The 8,706-nt window shown below is 35.5% G+C and overlaps 1 protein-coding gene across 1 annotated transcript in view; it reads left to right on the top strand.

The window, feature by feature from the left end:
- The window catches only part of LOC137394981 (AMP deaminase 2-like), an 86,244-nt gene that overhangs the window by 579 nt on the left and 76,959 nt on the right, over window positions 1-8,706 (top strand). The gene's annotated exons all lie outside the window — the stretch shown is intronic.

Genomic DNA, 8,706 nt, shown 5'->3' with positions numbered 1-8,706 from the left:
TATACATTTACACCTAAATGTAAATATTACTGCTCAAATACTGTAACAAGAAGGAATAGCTTGATACGGATCATATTTTACTCTGTTGCTAATTCACCTCATTCCATTTATAGTTTGTGTACAAAATGCTAGGATCTAGCTGCTACAGTCTTGTAACCTTGTCGTATTCCAGCAAGGTCGCTGAGCGCATTTTTGTTCATGAGATTCACGACCACCTTGACGGAAAGCAGTCGCTCAATGACTGTCAATATGGATTTAGCGCTCAAGGGGTGTGAGTCGTAGCTGTTGCCTACGATCTTGGAGTATATTAATAATTTTGATGATAGGATTCAAACTGATATGGTTGTATTAGACTTTCCCAAAGCCTTTGATGTAGTCTCCCATACAAAAACTGGTCTATAAGTTATCTAAGAGTGCGGCCGTCCGCATCTGGTAGAGTGGATTTTTAATTGGCTCAGGAGGCAATCACATATCATAAGTTTTAATGGTGGTGCTTCAGCTCTACATAGGGTAACATCAGGTGTGCCCCAGGGTTCAGTGCTGAGGCTGGTTTTATTCCTTATTTACATAAATAACATTCCAGATATTGTGCAAAGCTCAAGACTGATGCTTTTTGCTGATGGCTCGTTGTTGTTTTGATCTGCTGAGAGTCTTTAGAGGACAGTGTTGCTATGCAACAAGACCTGGAAAATCTTGGAAAAAGGGCTGACAATTGGCAAATGCGTTTCGACATTAGTAAATGTGAAAATATCTCAATTGGTAGATCAAATTCAAACTGCCTGAAACAATATTACAACTACCATCTGCAGGGCACCCACTTATTAACATTCCTCTGTTATAAACACATGGGTGTTACAATCGATAATAGATTGTTGTTTGATAAACATTTACATGTAGATAATATAGCAATAAGGTTCATGAAGTTTAGCATTTGCTAATGAAATCATTGTGAAGATCAAAGTCTTTGACCAGGAAGATTGTCTTTTTACCATTTGTAGGCCCATTTTGTATTACTCATCTAGTGGTTGGTCTCCTTATCTCATTTAAAATATATAAAAACTAGAAAATAGGAATAGCAAGGCGTTCCGCTGGATGTCTAATATCTCAAAATATTTGGAAATTTCTGACATGTTCCAGCGACGATGGTTTCTTCTGCAAGATTGTCAGAGGGATGCTGATGTAAACTTAAATAAAATAAATGACTCAAGGGTGAACATGGCGGAAAGATTGTTAACTACAAAATTAAAAACATCACATGAAACATGATTTGGTGCCACAAGGGGACATGTAACAACAGAAGATGAAAATAATTATTTTATTTATTGACCACCAAACAACATTAGGTAATATAGACTCATGCGATCTCATTTTATATATTTTCTTTTGTATGCTTTAGTAAAATTTTTGCCAATCACAAGAATGCATTTTAGATGCAAATTGGATTATTTAGTATAGATAGTGACGAATTGTAAGAAATATTGATAGATCTGAAATGAACATTAACTCTGCCAGAACATCTGCTGGCCTGTCATTTCATTGCTCCTTCGGCCTATAGATACGTTGTGAAAAGGATTCAGTTATATGTGATTGACTTTTGACATCGGTTCAAAAGATTTAGAAAGATCTAATATATAAATTGGGACGGTATAATAAACCTGCAAAATAAATGAATACAATAATTTTATAGGTCTTCAAGCATCAACACCCTTATAATTTAAACTAAAAATTTATTAATTTTGTGTGAATTTTTGAAAAGTTAGTTTGTTTACATTTTTTTAAAACAAAGTTTTGGGCAGCATGCTACCAAATTCAACTATAAATGCTAGTTACGGACATAAAATTTCATATTGTGACACACCATGTGTCACAGAGACCTAAAGCGATAATATATGTTTCTTTTCAGCTAAGTAATTTGAGTAATTTTTTTCTGTTTCTTATTTTCAGCTAAGAAATACTTGAATGTTGTAAAATCTTCTGAGGGTGAGATGAGGGCAGAAGGGAAAAAAGGATAAGGGGAGGGAGAGCAAGAGAGCAATACATGCACTTGTGTCAGAGGATGAGATGAGGCAGAAGGGAGAAAAGGGGAAGGGGAGGAGGGCAAGAGAGCAATACACGCACTTGTATCAGAGGATGAGATGGGGGCATAAGGGAGAAAAGGGGAAGGGGAGGGAGGGCGAAAGAGCAATACATGCACTTGTATCAGAGGATGAGATAGAGATAGAACGGAGAAAAGGGGAAGGAGAGGGAGGGCAAGAAAGCAATACCCACACTTGCGTCAGAGGATGAGATGAAGACAGAAAGGAAAAAAGGGGAAGGGGAGGGAGAGCAAGAGAGCAATACATGCACTTGTGTCACAGAATGAGATGGGGGCAGAAGGGAGAAAAGGGGAAGGGGAGAGAGAGCAAGAGAGCAATACATGCACTTGTGTCAGAGAATGAGATGGGGGTAGAAGGGAGGAAAGGGGAGAGGGAGGGCTAGAGAGCAATACATGCATTTGTGGAAGCTTCTGGGTTCGCCGAGTGCCTAATTCAACTTCAACACCAAAAAATTGTTATTATCAATGCTTGTACGATTAGTCACCAAGTAAATTGCCTCGAACTACTTTGGGCTATTAATAGCACAAAATTATATATACAGTGCACCCTTGAGATACGATGTTAATCCGTTCCACGGCTGGCAACGTATGGTGAAAAAATCGTATGGCTGGGTATAGAAACCATTGTAATTATACAATGAAAAAAAAGAAGGTAAAAATTGTCCAAAATTTTATAAAAATGCTGTACATATTGAAAATTAGTAACAAAATAGTATGCTAACTTTAGTAACTATAGTTACATACAGTAGCTGCATTGTATTAAGTGCACCGAGTGATTATAATCTGCAATACTGTAAAATGCAAAATTATAATCTGTTTACCAAATGCAGATCGTTTGGTAAGAAGTTCTTACCTTCAACATGTACGCATAAACATTGAATTCACTTTGAATAAGTTTGGCTTGCCAAACTTACACTTTAAACTGAGTTTTAGTATGTATTTTGAACTATTTTACTGAATTTCAACTTTTTATCACAAAGTTTTATCCTTCATAAGTTTCTGTCTTCACTTTCATTATAAAATTTAGCGTGTCTAGTTGAAACCTTTTTCAACCAGAATTAATAAGAAAGGGCGAGCGATGCAGTTATCGAAAGCGGCCTCTCACACGCCTGACCATTTAATGGCTACCAAAAAGAAAAATGAAATTTTATTTACCGTACAGGACGTACATACCTTTGGAGTAACTTGACTTTAACTGGTACATATAGCAAATAAAGCAGAGAGGAAGCAAAAACGTATCAATGCTAATGTTGCTGTACACTTGAAGATTAATTTAATACATAATGAAATGGAATTTTTAGCAGTCTAAAAGAAGTTGTCTAGTCCTGTCCAATTTTTCTTCTGGTTTAAAAGAAAAAAAACTGCTAGCTAGCAAACTCTTGTAGAAGGATCCAGAGAAGGTGCTACAGTATTTCTTCTTGTATGAAATGTGCACAAGAATCAATGTAATCGTACGTACAAAGTTTGTACGTATTTATACCGTAGAGGACAGGGCTTTAACAAGTTTCAGAAAGTAATGTGGATGTGTCAAGTAGTATCTTGAGTAGTTAGTTACATACATACGATGAATTGTATTCACGTAGGAGATAACAAGCCCATCTGCAAAGACATGGTTAAACAAGGAAATAAAACATAAAATCAGAAGGAAACAAATAAAATGAATAAAATATGAAAAACATGTCACACAAGAGATAAAATATTATACATGCATTGTTTTAATATACCAGTCCACATTAGTAAATTAATCACTTGAAATATTTCTGCCGATGTGGGGTTTTCTGTATCTTATACTTCCTCGCCCTTGCTAAATGTTTGCTCATTTTTAATGCTGGTCGCGTGCATGGCCTTCGAACTCCTTCGAATCTTCAGTCATAAGGTCCTTCCTGTGCTTGCTTTAATGGAGTTCTTGTTTTGATAATAATTGCAAATGCTGATTGGCTACGATCATATTCCTTGACAATGTTAATAATACGTGTGCCTGCTTCTTATTTACGACGTCCGACTTTGTTGACATAGAAATCATTTTTCCTTCATTTTGTAACGTTTGTATCGGTCTCAGATTCCATAGCTAACGAATGAACTATAAATACTTGTCGTTGTATACATATGCTGACTAAAAGTTTATAGTAAAAAATATTATAACGCTACAAATGAATATGGGTCGCGGTCACAGAAACCATGGTTAAGTCGCAAATCACGAAGTTGAGTTATTCGACTTTTAAGTTGCACTAACTGAATTTGTAATTTTGGTAAGGATTTTTGTAGCACGTGCTTCTGGACCAATCAAAAAGTGATCTTTCTGAATCTGAAGTCAGTTTAGATAAAAAATGTCTTAAAACCTCGGAAAAAACCTTTAAAACCGTTGCTATGCTAAACGGGAAGTACTGAAAAATGGCGTCCGAAAAACGTAATCGTTTCTTTTTTGCCGATTTGAAGGATAATTCTGACATTTTGGACACTTATAATGAGTACTTTGGTATTCCAACTGATGCCCAAAGCAGTGTGAGCAAAGGGAATGACCATGATATATTCCTAACCTTTCTTATAAGATTTTTACAATATTTAATTATAAGAATAATTATTCGATTTTATAAGATTTGATGATAAGAAAAATTATTCGATTTTGCAAGATCAAAGTATAGAGTGACCGATGATGTGCAATATGTTACTGTTATTATTTTTTAAACATTTTGTTGATCATACTACGGTTGTGCTCAATATCGCGGCACTGCCAAGCCGTTTTTAATATCTGCAAAATTAGGTAATACATTTTCTTATAGATATACAGCCATTTCTATGACAACCAGCCAAAACCTGTTTATATTTTTAAATTCAGCATAATGTTTTTGATATAAAGACAGAAATCTAGATAAATATTACAACCTCTTAATATTGGTTGCTATGAAGTTTTGAAATGTAAACAAAACTGCATCGGTTTTCGTTTCTCAGACTTTAACACCAGTTTTCTCGGAACTATGTTTTCGCACTGATGGTAAACATGCATTCAGTTTATTGACCATAAAATCTGCTGTAATTAAGCTAGAATTAAAATTCTTTTTGCAAAATAACTGAGAATTTTCTCCTTCTGTTAATGCAAATAACTCTAAATCTTATAATCCCGACTTAACCATGGTTTCTGTGATCATGACACATATTTGCTCTCGCTTGTGAATTTCTCACGAAATTTTCCACGCGAAATGCTGCACTGAAAGAAGTCAATCATCGTGTCTCTTCTAAACGTTCTGAAAATGTTTTCGGCAAACTATATTTCGGTGTCTTTTTTATTTCGACGTGCGTTATGAGCACACCGACCGCCAAATTTTAACACGGGCGAAACTTTTTTCAAAATCATATGGTGAAATAAAATTCGTATAGCGAGGTGAAGATCTCACAATGTTCGACTTCGTAAGGTGAAAAGATCGTATATCAGGGTAATCGTATCTCGAGGGTACACTGTACATGTATACATACATGTATATATACATGTATGTATACATGCATAGATACCTTTAAAATGTTGGTATAATTAGCTAATAAACAAGTTTTCGGCTTTATTGTTGCGCGTAAGCATTAATGTTAAATCTCGATAACTTTTTTTTTATTATTCATTCAACTCTACATTTGGTCTACAGTCATACTTTGACTTACGAGCTTAATGCGTTCTGAGACTGAGCTCATATGTCAATTTACTCACATGTTGGTGCAATTTATTTATATATAGAACAATTAAATATATATTGATTGGTTTCCATACTCTCAAAAATGCAAATAAAACACTCAAAACAAGATATTGTAACAGAAAGAACATGTTGGTTATTTTCCTAACTTACCACATGCTTTCAAAAAGCAACAAATAAAAAATAATGCAAGGAAATGTGATTAATTAAAATGTAAAATTAAATACATACAGTAGCAGCTAACGCTAGCATTTGCCAGGGAGGGAGATATAAGTGTTATCCTTCATTACAACAGTTGAATTTAATAAATTTGGATTTTATCAAAGTCTTAAAAAACAAACCTAGGAGCAAACTTAAAGATGTGGTTGCGTCAAATTTAAGTTGATCTTAAAAGAAAGCATTTTTTTTCTCTATCAATTGATATGTTGTTTGTTGTGTTACGCGATCGCATTGCCAAAATATTTGAAAATTTAAACCGAAAAAATCTGATCGCCGTAAAAACGCTCAGGCCACAAAAACGTGCCCAGACTTGCCCAAAATGATGTCACGCGTTAGGCAGCCTGTCTCTATCTCTCGTATTCACATCGGCTATTTGCGATAAAAGTCTAATCTTACGCGGCTCTATTGGCATATATCTTATTTTGTATTTGCTCATGTTGGCTAGAATAAAATTTTAAATCCTGCTACAAATGCATTATTATGAATGTTTCAAAGGGTTCAAATAACGAAAATTGAAAATTTGTTCTACTCACTTTCTCCAAATGTTGTGTAAACATTTGGGTACCGACTACCAATTCTACCAGTTTACGGTAATTCTGTCCAGTCAATTATGTAGAACGCGGTCTTTGTATCAGCAGCTACCCATACTAACGATATACAGCCTCCCATAAGCCCTGCCCACATGTCGCCTATCCTTGGGGCGGGGCTGTATATCATTGCCTACACCTGTCTACGTACTAGTTTCTTACTATTAGTATTCTTACCGAATACTACCGAAGTGAAATAAGCAAGCCACGTCTTTGAAAAGAATATAGAAAGGGATAAAGTTTTAAGGATGAGAAGTCTGCTGCAAACTGGATTTGAACTCACATTCTACAGTTCTGCGGACATCCATATACCGTATCCAATTCACTACAATATTCTGCAAATCATGTTTTGCATTATCTTCAACAATATTATTTTATTATATAATTTTTACAAGCAAAAATATTTTCATCTCGGCATAAAGCTTTTATTAAAAATATTCATCAAGTCGTGGCCACTCACATAGTATTAGCTGATACAATAAGACAAATTCATCTACTGCAACGAACTCAAACGAAACATCATGGCTTATGCAGCACGCATTCAAGTCTCTCTTTCCCCTTTATGGCAGTTTCCACACTGACAAAGCTTCTTCGGCTGGTGGGACGACATAAACATTCTGTAATCAGTAAAACAAATGCAATAAATATATGTCATTCATAAATATGTCATTCTAAAGCGTATCTATTGACAGCTTCCAAATTGGGAGTTAAATAGATTGCGAGTGTAATTTTAAAAACGAATAAACATTTAATAAAGGCACAAGTACGCCAAGCCAACGATTCGAAGCTTTGGTTCTGGGAATTAAAGATTTGCAATGATCAATCGATTTTACCCACTTCCTATGAGTGAAAATAATTTGTAATCATGACTCTAATTTACCAAAGAAAGTTCGAAAAAAATATTATAGCTAGGTAAAACGGCAGATAAGCTATGAAACGATGATTGGAGATAGCAAAGAATTATCATTTTATTAATTAGTATATGTATTTATGACTATAAAAATATTACATTTACTTAAGTATAGAAGACTCTAAGTTAATTTACCTCCATTCTGTCTTCCTCTGCAGCAAAACGCTGCTGACGCCTGTCAGCTTTGACCATAGGCTGTCTACTCCAATCTTTTACTAAAAGTTGCTCAGATAACTCTGAGTCGCAGTCGCTCAAACTTGAAGCCATTTTAAAACTATGTATAACTTAGTAATTGTTGAAACGCGTTGAATCAGTAACGATGAGAATTCTCTAACGATGAGAATGAATTCTCTAACGATGAGAATCTTCGAGATCACAGACAACGCGTTTTACGAGTGATAACATTTATTACGGCATATATAAAAATTTCGCGCTCATGATTGGCTAATGAAGCGACCTCATATTTATCGCTCGTGGTTTCGTTTCAGATATCTTGCTTGTGACGTCACGAAAGAAGCACCCGCTGGAACGTGAGCTTTTTAAAAGAGGGCCTCATTTCAACGCATATATCTCTGGACAGGGTTGGTCTACAAAGACAAAAATGGCATCAAATTGTAGCTGATGTTTCAGCCTTTTATGGGTCTTAGTTTTATTAAATTGAATTTTTTGACGCAACCACATCTTTAAAAGCAAACTTTCATTTTTAACTTAACGTAATTAAAATTTCTTCGGAGTTCATAGTTTGAAGTTTCTCGCTGGTTAGCTAATTTTTCCTTTGTTTCGCTTTCACGACTAGCCGGCCGTTTTAAGATAAACTTATCTAAGGACGTTTGCCTTTGTCGCCCTTTCAACATGTTGCGGTTAGGACGAACACTGGTGTTGTCACAAAGGGTTAATGCACGACCACAAGCCAACTTGTCCGAAAGTCTATTTTTATAGTTTTGATAGATAGCACCGGCCTTTTCACATAGGCTTTTTCGCCTTTTCACCACCGACCTTTTCGCCTTTATTGAAACATCGTTTCAGTTACGCTGTCACCGGCCAATTGTTTATCTTTTATCCAATGCCTGAGCAGTCTCGCCTTCAGCGGTTGTGAAGATCGCTGCGCCGTTTAGAAACTATGGTTAGTCCTTTTGCAAACTAAATGCCCTGAATATAATCCTTCTGTTTGATAATTGTGGATGTATTTCTGTCATATTGCTGAGCTAGTTCAATCAC

The sequence above is a fragment of the Watersipora subatra genome, chromosome 4 (assembly GCF_963576615.1).
Source record: "Watersipora subatra chromosome 4, tzWatSuba1.1, whole genome shotgun sequence".
NCBI lineage: Eukaryota > Metazoa > Bryozoa > Gymnolaemata > Cheilostomatida > Watersiporidae > Watersipora > Watersipora subatra.
Note: the sequence above shows the minus strand (reverse complement) of the source record. Positions and strands in the feature narration are given on the sequence as shown.